Here is a 12993-nt window from a genome sequence, read left to right on the forward strand (position 1 = left end):
CCGCTCATCTCTATGTAAAAGCAAAAAAACCTGTTGATAGGTTCTCCCTTTAAAAGATAGAAAGACAATATACAGGAGCAGCAGGATTAAAGACCAAATATTGGCCCCTTTTGACAAGTCCTTTTTAAAGGGAACCTGTCACCTACTTACCTGCGGGGCGGTCCAATACGGTCCGGTCTGATGGGTGGTGCTGGTCCGAGTCCAGCGCTTCCTTCTATCCTTGTGATCGCCGTCCTCCTTTTTGCGTTGTGTGGACGATGCGTCCTACTTCATTCACAGAGGCTTCCATTGCGCACTTCTCTCTGCCATGCTGAGGGCCAGAGCAAAGCATTGTAGTGCGCATGCGTGGCTGTTCTTTGACCTTTCCTCGTACATTATGGTACTTAGCTCTGCTCTTAGCATGGCAGAGAGAATGTGCATAGGAGCGCAACGGAGGACACTGTGTGGATGATGTAGGACGCGTTATCCACACAAAACAGGACAGCAATCGCAAGGATAGAGGAAGCACTGCATCAAGATCAGCGATGCCCGTCGGAACGGACCGCTCCACAGATGAGGAGGTGACAGGTTCCCCTTCAAGCACCACTCCAGCGTTTATTTTTCCACCACTGCAATGGCGCTTTAAATCTAAGTTCTCTGCCTCATGTTATATACTTACCTTCCGTGCCTCTCTGGTCCTGTTGCGCCATCTTGTACAGTAAATTCTGACAGGCCTGAAGTCAGAAGTTACGTCACAAGCTCCCAATGCATTTCTATGATAGCCAGAACGAGGCCAGAAACAGGCGCCCATGGAGATGCATTGAGTTGAGACATCCAGTGCTCCATGAAACACGGGAGCTGTCGGCAGGTCAGAAACTGAGGGAGATCGCCCGGGATGGCTGCGCAGAAGATGAAACAGTAGGAAGGTGAGTATATGACAGGGGGGGTAGATTTGAAGAGCCACCTCCCAACGGTGAAATAAAGAAAATTGCTTGAATGGGGGTTTAAAGGTGTTGTCACAAACATTTATCACTAGAGTTGAGCAAACGTCCTCCTCCTACTTGCCGGCATCCCTGGCGCTTCTTGTTAGTTGACCCTGGCGCAGTCATATACAGTGCCTACAAGTAGTATTCAACCCCCTGCAGATTTAGCAGGTTTACACATTTGGAATTAACTTGGCATTGTGACATTTGGACTGTAGATCAGCCTGGAAGTGTGAAATGCACTGCAGCAAAAAAGAATGTTATTTTTTTTTTTTTAAATTGTGAAAAGTTTATTCAGAGGGTCATTTATTATTCAACCCCTCAAACCACAAGAATTCTGTTTGGTTCCCCTAAAGTATTAAGAAGTATTTCAGGCACAAGAACAATGAGCTTCACATGTTTGGATTAATTATCTCTTTTTCCAGCCTTTTCTGACTAATTAAGACCCTCCCCAAACTTGTAAACAGCACTCATACTTGGTCAACATGGGAAAGACAAAAGGAGCATTCCAAGGCCATCAGAGACAAGATCGTGGAGGGTCACAAGGCTGGCAAGGGGTACAAAACCCTTTCCAAGGAGTTGGGCCTACCTGTCTCCACTGTTGGGAGCATCATCCGGAAGTGGAAGGCTTATGGAACTACTGTTAGCCTTCCACGGCCTGGACAGCCTTTGAAAGTTTCCACCCGTGCCGAGGTCAGGCTTGTCCGAAGAGTCAAGGCTAACCAAACGACAACAAGGAAGGAGCTCCGGGAAGATCTCATGGCAGTGGGGACATTGGTTTCAGTCAATACCATAAGTAACGTACTCCACCGCAATGGTCTCCGTTCCAGACGAGCCCGTAAGGTACCTTTACTTTCAAAGCGTCATGTCAAAGCTCGTCTACAGTTTGCTCATGATCACTTGGAAGACTCTGAGACAGACTGGCTCAAGGTTCTCTGGTCTGATGAGACCAAGATCGAGATCTTTGGTGCCAACCACACACGTGACGTTTGGAGACTGGATGACACTGCATACGACCCCAAGAATACCATCCCTACAGTCAAGCATGGTGGTGGCAGCATCATGCTGTGGGGCTGTTTCTCAACCAAGGGGCCTGGCCATCTGGTCCGCATCCATGGGAAGATGGATAGCACGGCCTACCTGGAGATTTTGGCCAAGAACCTCCGCTCCTCCATCAAGGATCTTAAGATGGGTCGTCATTTCATCTGCCAACAAGACAACGACCCAAAGAACACAGCCAAGAAAACCAAGGCCTGGTTCAAGAGGGAAAAAATCAAGGTGTTGCAGTGGCCTAGTCAGTCTCCTGACCTTAACCCAATTGAAAACTTGTGGAAGGAGCTCAAGATTAAAGTCCACATGAGACACCCAAAGAACCTAGATAACTTGGAGAAGATCTGCATGGAGGGGTGGGCCAAGATAACTCCAGAGACCTGTGCCGGCCTGATCAGGTCTTATAAAAGACGATTATTAGCTGTAATTGCAAACAAGGGTTATTCCACAAAATATTAAACCTAGGGGTTGAATAATAATTGACCCACACTTTTATGTTGAAAATTTATTAAAATTTAACTGAGCAACATAACTTGTTGGTTTGTAAGATTTATGCATCTGTTAATAAATCTTGCTCTTGTTTGAAGTTTGCAGGCTCTAACTTATTTGCATCTTATCAAACCTGCTAAATCTGCAGGGGGTTGAATACTACTTGTAGGCACTGTATGCGTTACACCACAATGCAATGATGCTGCAGGGTATGCTAAGGCCCATTTCACACATCCGGCATTTCGCTGGATTCGGCACACTCCAGTACAGTGTAAGGCTATGTGCGCACATGTGCGTATTGCATGCAGTTACGCTGCGTTCTGCTCCGCAGCGTAACTGCATGCGTCCTGTGTCCCCAGCACAATCTATGAAGATTGTGCAGGAGATGTGCGCACGTGGCGTATTAGAACGCAGCGATTCAGCTGCTGCCCAAAGCGTGCGTTCTAAGAAGTGACAGATCACTTCTTTCGTGCACTTTGCATGCTGTCTATAGGGAGAGGCAGCATGCAGAGCGCACGAATTCTGCAGGCACCAGGCACTTCAGAACGGAGCTTTTCAGCTGTGCTTTGAAGCGGACCTTTTGTGTGCGATGCAGAGCGCACACGTGCGCACATAGCCTAATACTGTACTCCGGTCACATGGCAGCATGTGACCGGAGGTTGCCGCAATGCCATTGCACTGTACTGGAGTGTGCGGATGTGTGAAACGGGCCTAATCAGAACATATGCCAAAGATGCCGCAGCTGGCAAGAGCCTTGTAGGGTTCTGTGCCGGTGGGCACAGCCTTTGATTGTGACTATTGGATCAGGGTACTGAATATTTTTGCCCAACTCTCACCTATCCAATCCAGCCAAGGCCCCCACATCCCCTAAATGAATTTTCACAGCTAAATTCATTGTCTATGGCAGAGACGGGTACACATCCTCACTAGTCACACAAGACACTTTGGGGACCTCATTCTTGCAATTGGTGAAGGTCCCACAGGTTGGAAAGATTTATGTATATATTTTTAATAATATCACTTATGCATTTGCTGCGTCTACACCCGTACAACGTCGTGTCTGTGATGGAGAATTGTAGATTTCTCCCTTCCATCGACAGGAATGACAGTTTGGCTGTGTGGCAGGATGTGACCAGCTCTGGTGCGGGGGTGAATATACAGTATATATCACTTTATAATATACTAGCTGCACGACCCGGCTTCTCCCGAGTTAATAACTGCTGTTAACAAAATAGAATGTATTAACAAAAATGTATTCTGCACACAAAAACCACAAAACAAATAGATATAAACGTAATTATGTCTGTCTCTCCCACTGTCTCTTTGTCTGTCTCTTTACCTGTCTGTCTCTTTCTCTGTCAGTCTGTGTCTGTCTCTTACCCTATGTCTGTTTCTTACCCTGTCTGTGTCTGCCTCTTTCCCTGGCTGCATTGTGACACGCCAATATTCCATATACGGGCGTGGCTGCGCATTCTTCTGAAGTTCTGGCTGCACTGTGGCTCCCAGCTCCATTCACTTTAATGGAGGCAGGTTTTTTTTGGTGAATAACTTAAGCGCGGGGTTAAAATTTCCCCTCAAAACATAGCCTATGACGCTCTCGGGGTCCAGAAGTGTGAATGTGCAAAATTTTGTGGCTGTAGCTGCGACGGTGCAGATACCAATCCCAGACATACACACATACATACACACATTCAGCTTTATATATTAGATATCACTCAGATACAGGACCATCCGCCGGGCCCCGGGCGTTCTATACACGGCACTGTACGCCGGGCGTTCTATACACGGCACTGTACGCCGGGCGTTCTATACACGGCACTGTACGCTGGCCCCGGGTTTTATATACACAGCACTGTACACTGGGCCCCGGGTGTTATATACACAGCACTGTACACTGGCCCCAGGTGCTATATACACAGCACTGTACACTGGCCCCAGGTGCTATATACACAGCACTGTACACCGGGTGTTATATACACAGCACTGTACACCGGGTGTTATATACACAGCACTGTACGCCGGGTGTTATATACACAGCACTGTACGCCGGGTGTTATATACACAGCACTGTACACTGGCCCCGGGTGTTATATACACAGCACTGTACACCGGGTATTATATACACAGCACTGTACACTGGCCCCGGGCGCTATATACACAGCACTGTACACCGGGTGCTATAAACACAGCACTGTACGCCGGGTGTTATATACACAGCACTGTACGCCGGGTGTTATATACACAGCACTGTACGCCGGGCGCTATATACACAGCACTGTACGCCGGGTGTTATATACACAGCACTGTACACCGGGTGCTATAAACACAGCACTGTACACCGGGTGCTATAAACACAGCACTGTACACCGGGTGTTATATACACAGCACTGTACACCGGGTGTTATATACACAGCACTGTACGCCGGGTGTTATATACACAGCACTGTACGCCGGGCGCTATATACACAGCACTGTACGCCGGGCGTTATATACACAGCACTGTACGCCGGGTGTTATATACACAGCACTGTACACCGGGTGTTATATACACAGCACTGTACGCCGGGCGCTATATACACAGCACTGTACACCGGGCGTTATATACACAGCACTGTACACCGGGTGTTATATACACAGCACTGTACACCGGGTGTTATATACACAGCACTGTACACCGGGTGCTATATACACAGCACTGTACGCCGGGTGCTATATACACAGCACTGTACGCCGGGTGCTATATACACAGCACTGTACGCCAGGCGCTATATACACAGCACTGTACACCGGGTGTTATATACACAGCACTGTACACTGGCCCCGGGTGTTCTATACACAGCACTGTACACCGGGTGCTATATACACAGCACTGTACGCCGGGAGCTATATACACAGCACTGTACGCCGGGCGCTATATACACAGCACTGTACACCGGGTGTTATATACACAGCACTGTACACCGGGTGTTATATACACAGCACTGTACACCGGGTGTTATATACACAGCACTGTACACCGGGTGTTATATACACAGCACTGTACACTGGCCCCGGGTGTTCTATACACAGCACTGTACACCCGGTGCTATATACACAGCACTGTACGCCGGGAGCTATATACACAGCACTGTACGCCGGGCGCTATATACACAGCACTGTACACCGGGTGTTATATACACAGCACTGTACACTGGCCCCGGGTGTTCTATACACAGCACTGTACACCGGGTGCTATATACACAGCACTGTACGCCGGGAGCTATATACACAGCACTGTACGCCGGGCGCTATATACACAGCACTGTACACCGGGTGTTATATACACAGCACTGTACACCGGGTGTTATATACACAGCACTGTACACCGGGTGTTATATACACAGCACTGTACACCGGGTGTTATATACACAGCACTGTACACCGGGTGTTATATACACAGCACTGTACACCGGGTGTTATATACACAGCACTGTACACTGGCCCCGGGTGTTCTATACACAGCACTGTACACCGGGTGCTATATACACAGCACTGTACGCCGGGAGCTATATACACAGCACTGTACGCCGGGCGCTATATACACAGCACTGTACACCGGGTGTTATATACACAGCACTGTACACCGGGTGTTATATACACAGCACTGTACACCGGGTGTTATATACACAGCACTGTACACCGGGTGTTATATACACAGCACTGTACACCGGGTGTTATATACACAGCACTGTACGCCGGGAGCTATATACACAGCACTGTACACCGGGCGCTATATACACAGCACTGTACACCGGGTGTTATATACACAGCACTGTACACCGGGTGTTATATACACAGCACTGTACACCGGGTGTTATATACACAGCACTGTACACCGGGTGTTATATACACAGCACTGTACACCGGGTGTTATATACACAGCACTGTACACCGGGTGTTATATACACAGCACTGTACGCCGGGTGCTATATACACAGCACTGTACGCCAGGCGCTATATACACAGCACTGTACACCGGGTGTTATATACACAGCACTGTACACTGGCCCCGGGTGTTATATACACAGCACTGTACACCGGGTGCTATATACACAGCACTGTACGCCGGGAGCTATATACACAGCACTGTACACCGGGCGCTATATACACAGCACTGTACACCGGGTGTTATATACACAGCACTGTACACCGGGTGTTATATACACAGCACTGTACACCGGGTGTTATATACACAGCACTGTACGCCGGGTGTTATATACACAGCACTGTACGCCGGGAGCTATATACACAGCACTGTACACCGGGCGCTATATACACAGCACTGTACACCGGGTGTTATATACACAGCACTGTACACCGGGTGTTATATACACAGCACTGTACACCGGGTGTTATATACACAGCACTGTACACCGGGTGTTATATACACAGCACTGTACACCGGGTGTTATATACACAGCACTGTACACTGGCCCCGGGCGCTATATACACAGCACTGTACACTGTACACCGGGTGTTATATACACAGCACTGTACGCCGGGCCCCGGGGATCAGACATGTCTTGTATACATTGGCAGTGATGACAGCAGACATGACAGGAGGGAGTGTCCGGGGCTCGGTCCCGCCTCAGGACAGGCCGCCTGTGATCGGGCCGCTCTCCCTCCTCCGCCGCCGCCTGTTCTCTCTCAGTGATCCAAGATGGCGGCGCTCCCCTCACGCCGCATGTGGGCCGGCGCCATCTTGCTCTCACCGCAGCACATACAGTTAATGAACGCTTATCCTTGTGTGATGACTGGGCAGAACGTCGTCCGGTCACAGTGCCCTGCACATTAATACGTGTCGTGTGAGATAAGGCGGGGAAGGCGAACCCGAGCACCCGTCCGTCATGCCCGCGCCGCCGCCCCCACTAGGGCCTAGCTGCGGCCTCCTCTGAGGCCTGGCAGGGCGGGCGGTCGGGCGCAGGCCTACAGACGGGCCGTACAAGGCCGCGGCCTGCGCCACCGCACAACGGCGTCACAGGTAACCGGCGCCGCGCAGCGTTACACCGAGGACGTGCGGCGGCGCTCCGGGTCCTCGTACACTCCGCAGCCAGCGCCGAGCCTGCAGCACCGCCGCCCGCCTCCTCGGCCTTGTAGCTTCCCCCAGACCGCGCTCTTCTCCCGCCCAGGCCTCCGCACACGCTCCGGCCGCGGCCTTACCTGAGAACGCTGCAGAGATTCCCTCCGTGCACCGGCACCGGGGCTCCTGGTCCGTTAGGCCTGTTCGCGATGGCTGATTCGAAGGGAGGGGGAAGGTAGAGAGCGAGTGCGACAGGCAGAAAGGGAGGGGCCGAGCGATGGCTGAGAGAGAAAGAGAGGGGGGAAGGAGGGAGAGGAAAAGCCGCCGCTCTCCTGGCCGGGCCGCCGTCAGCGGAGACGTCACTGCCGCAGAGCCTCAGGAAAATGCGGAAGGGGGAGGCCGCAGAGCACACGGCTGTCACCACAGAGGCCCGGGCCCAGGCGGAGGAGGCCGCGGCCTGAGGGAGGACGGGCGGCCATGTGTGCCGGGCGGGGGGAAACCGCACTGCTAGGCGGCAAACGGGCACAGACCGGCTCCATGGCTGGGAGTGTGGGCGGCAGTGTCCCCAGCATGTGCGGGCCACACTATGTGTGCTGCAATAATACAGTGTCATCTACAGTGCTACGGAATATAGCCCATAGTACCGCATAAAACTGCACTAATATCTACACTACACCATATAATCTACAGTACAGCATATAATCTACTGTAATACGGAATATAATCTACAGTACAGCATATAATATGCACTAATATCTATACTACACCATATAATCTACTGTAATACGGAATATAATCTACAGTACAGCATATAATCTACACTAATATCTACACTACACCATATAATCTACTGTAATACGGAATATAATCTACAGTACAGCATATAATCTACACTAATATCTACACTACACCATATAATCTACTGTAATACCAAATATCATCTACAGTACAGCATATAATCTACACTAATATCTATACTACACCATATAATCTACTGTAATACGGAATATAATCTACAGTACAGCATATAATCTACACTAATATCTATACTACACCATATAATCTACTGTAATACCAAATATAATCTACAGTACAGCATATAATTACACTAATAACGAATATCATCTATGGTACCTCTTATAATCTGCACTAATATGGAATATAATCTACAGTACAGCATATAATCTACACTAATATCTACACTACACCTTATAATCTACTGTAATACCAAATATAATCTACAGTACAGCATATAATCTACACTAATAACGAATATCATCTATGGTACCCCTTATAATCTGCACTAATATGGAATATAATCTACAGTACAACATATAATCTACACTAATAACCAATATAATCTATGATACCCCTTATAATCTGCACTAATATGGGATATAATCTATAGTGCAGCATAAAATCTATACTAACACCAATTATAATCTACAGTACAGCCTATAATCTACACTAATAACGAATATCATCTATGGTACCTTTATAATCTGCACTAATATGGGATATAATCTATAGTGCAGCAGAAAATCTATACTAACACCAATTATCTTTAGAACAGCATATAATGTACACTAATACTGAATATAATGTATAGTACAGCATATATGACACACTAAGGATATGATCACATGATCAGGATCCGCTGTGTCCCGGACACGGTGGGTCCTGACCTGCGGGCCGCGATTCTCCTCCACAGTTGCTCATGCCCACAATCCGGGCTCGGGCAGTTGAGGTCTCTGTTACACTTGCATCTCCGCAGCAAAGAATTGACATACAGGGGAACCTTGGTTAAGGAGAACAATCTGTTCTGGGAGTGTGCTTGTAAACCAAGTTACTCGTCTAGCAAGGCAAAATTTCCCATAAGAAATAATGCAAGCTCAGACAATTCGTTCCACAACTTGTTCAATGTCCCATCCTGGTGCCCTATTGTGCCATTCCACACATGCACAAACACGTATAAACACATATTATGCTCACCTTACCTTCCGTTCCATCGCAGGCCTCCTGGTTCTTGTAGTTCGCCGATACAGGATGTGTATCTGGTAACCATCGCGACTGATGCCGGTGCTTCCACTGCCAGAGCGCTGACGTCAAAAGCATGAGCCGCTTGCCTCTGATTGGTCAGCGCGCTGCCTTTGAGTAACGGCTGACAGCGGAAGTTCCCCCATCATCGCGATGGTTACCCGATACACATCCTGTACTGGCGAACTACAAGAACCAGGAGGCCGTCGAGAGAACGGAGGGTAAGGTGAGCATTATATGTATGTGTGTGTTTGTGTGGACTGCAAGAGCGGGTCAGAGCGCGGTGAAAGTACGGAACCGGAAGTGTGTGCGGTGAGTATTTGCTAGTAAACTGAGTTACAAATTTACAGCAAGCTTTGCTTGTATAGTGAAATACTCGCACACAGAGTTACTCGTAAACCGAGGTTCCACTGTACTGCAGATCGGGAAGCTGCACCGCAGGTCAGTTTACACTGCGGGAAAAAAAAGCACAATGGGCAGAAGTTTTCTATAAATCGTATCCACTGTGCTTGAAAAAATGCTGCGTCCAAAACACTGTGAACCTGATCGCAGCCTAATACGGAATATAATCTATGGTACAGAATATAACCTGTGTGCACAATATAATCTATAGTGTAGCATATAATGCCACTAATACTAAATATAATCTATAATACAGCATATAACCTACACTAAAACGAAATATAATCTACACTAATACAAGGTGCCTTGAGTCAGAGACAGACTAAGAATAACATGTTCGAAACGCGTACTCTCGGCCATTTTACCTGGATGTCATGAGGGAATTCTTTTTAATCTCCATTGGATCATTCAGAGATCCTCAATGAATTTATGGAGTGAGTTTTCTGCATTGAAAGTAAAGGGGATGAATAATATTGCACGACCCAATTTTCAGTTTTTTTTATTTTTTACAAAAATTTAAAATAAGCAATAAATTTCATTCAACTTCACAATTGTGTCCCACTTGTTGTTGATTCTTCACCAGAACATTAATATTTTTATCTTTATGTTTGAAGCTTGAAATGTGGGAAAAGGTTGAAAAATTCAAGGGGGCCGAATACTTTCTGTAACACTGTATATAATCTACACCAATATGAAATATCTATAGTACAGCATATAACCTACACTAATACCGAATATAAAATACACTAATACGGAATATAATCTACAGAACAGCATATAATTGACACTAATCTGGAATATAATCTATATTACAGCATATAACCTACGTGTATGCGGAATATAATTTCTAGAGCAGCATATAATCTATAATACGACATTTAATTTACACTGATCTAATATATAAAGCTGAATATGTGTGTGTGTGTGTGTGTGTGTGTGTACAGTGCCTACAAGTAGTATTCAACCCCCTGCAGATTTAGCAGGTTTACACATTCGGAATTAACTTGGCATTGTGACATTTGTACTGTAGATCAGCCTGGAAGTGTGAAATGCACTGCAGCAAAAAAGAATGTTATTTCTTTTTTTATTTATTTTTTTAAATTGTGAAAAGTTTATTCAGAGGGTCATTTATTATTCAACCCCTCAAACCACCAGAATTCTGTTTGGTTCCCCTAAAGTATTAAGAAGTATTTCAGGCACAAAGAACAATGAGCTTCACATGTTTGGATTAATTATCTCTTTTTCCAGCCTTTTCTGACTAATTAAGACCCTCCCCAAACTTGTGAACAGCACTCATACTTTGTCAACATGGGAAAGACAAAGGAGCATTCCAAGGCCATCAGAGACAAGATTGTGGAAGGTCACAAGGCTGGCAAGGGGTACAAAACCCTTTCCAAGGAGTTGGGCCTACCTGTCGCCACTGTTGGGAGCATCATCCGGAAGTGGAAGGCTTATGGAACTACTGTTAGCCTTCCACGGCCTGAACAGCCTTTGAAAGTTTCCACCCGTGCCGAGGCCAGGCTTGTCCGAAGAGTCAAGGCTAACCCAAGGACAACAAGGAAGGAGCTCCGGGAAGATCTCATGGCAGTGGGGACATTGGTTTCAGTCAATACCATAAGTAACGTACTCCACCGCAATGGTCTCCGTTCCAGACGAGCCCGTAAGGTACCTTTTACTTTCAAAGCGTCATGTCAAGGCTCGTCTACAGTTTGCTCATGATCACTTGGAGGACTCTGAGACAGACTGGTTCAAGGTTCTCTGGTCTGATGAGACCAAGATCGAGATCTTTGGTGCCAACCACACACGTGACGTTTGGAGACTGGATGGCACTGCATACGACCCCAAGAATACCATCCCTACAGTCAAGCATGGTGGTGGCAGCATCATGCTGTGGGGCTGTTTCTCAGCCAAGGGGCCTGGCCATCTGGTCCGCATCCATGGGAACATGGATAGCACGGCCTACCTGGAGATTTTGGCCAAGAACCTCCGCTCCTCCATCAAGGATCTTAAGATGGGTCGTCATTTCATCTTCCAACAAGACAACGACCCAAAGAACACAGCCAAGAAAACCAAGGCCTGGTTCAAGAGGGAAAAAATCAAGGTGTTGCAGTGGCCTAGTCAGTCTCCTGACCTTAACCCAATTGAAAACTTGTGGAAGGAGCTCAAGATTAAAGTCCACATGAGACACCCAAAGAACCTAGATAACTTGGAGAAGATCTGCATAGAAGAGTGGGCCAAGATAACTTCAGAGACCTGTGCCGGCCTGATCAGGTCTTATAAAAGACGATTATTAGCTGTAATTGCAAACAAGGGTTATTCCACAAAATATTAAACCTAGGGGTTGAATAATAATTGACCCACACTTTTATGTTGAAAATTTATTAAAATTTAACTGAGCAACATAACTTGTTGGTTTGTAAGATTTATGCATCTGTTAATAAATCCTGCTCTTGTTTGAAGTTTGCAGGCGCTAACTTATTTGCATCTTATCAAACCTGCTAAATCTGCAGGGGGTTGAATACTACTTGTAGGCACTGTATGTATGTGTGTATGTCCGGGATTGGCATCTGCACCGTCGCAGCTACAGCTACAAAATCTTGCACACTCACACGTCTGGACCCCGAGAGCGTCATAGGCTATGTTATAAGGCGAAATTTTAACCCTGCGCGTTCCAATTTACCAATCAATTTTGCCCCTATCTACATAATGGGGAAAAAGTGAAACGAAAAGTGTATCCGCACCGTCGCATTTACAATCACGAAATTTTGCACAGACACCTCACTTGACCCAGGGAACGTCGTAGACTATGTTTTAACAGGAAAATTTAACCCCGTGCTTTACAGTTACTCCAAAAATATGCCTCCATTAAAGTAAATGGACCCTGGAACTACAGGTTATTAGTAGGAGCTGTGATTGGTTGCTATAGGAACAAAAGACATTCATAGTATAAGAAGCTTATATTTAAGGTAATAAGATGTCGGTGGGGAGACGGAT

At 46.9% G+C, this 12993-nt stretch overlaps 1 protein-coding gene across 1 annotated transcript in view; it reads right to left on the bottom strand.

The window, feature by feature from the left end:
• The window catches only part of ZFX (zinc finger protein X-linked), a 68291-nt gene extending 60180 nt beyond the window's left edge, over window positions 1-8111 (bottom strand). Inside the window, exon 1 of the mRNA XM_075335399.1 lies at window positions 7701-8111. The gene's annotated coding sequence lies outside the window, so the exon portion shown is untranslated. The remainder of the gene's footprint in view (window positions 1-7700) is intronic.
• Window positions 8112-12993: the final 4882 nt, after the last annotated feature.

The sequence above is a fragment of the Anomaloglossus baeobatrachus genome, chromosome 2, assembly GCF_048569485.1.
Source record: "Anomaloglossus baeobatrachus isolate aAnoBae1 chromosome 2, aAnoBae1.hap1, whole genome shotgun sequence".
Lineage (NCBI taxonomy): Eukaryota > Metazoa > Chordata > Amphibia > Anura > Aromobatidae > Anomaloglossus > Anomaloglossus baeobatrachus.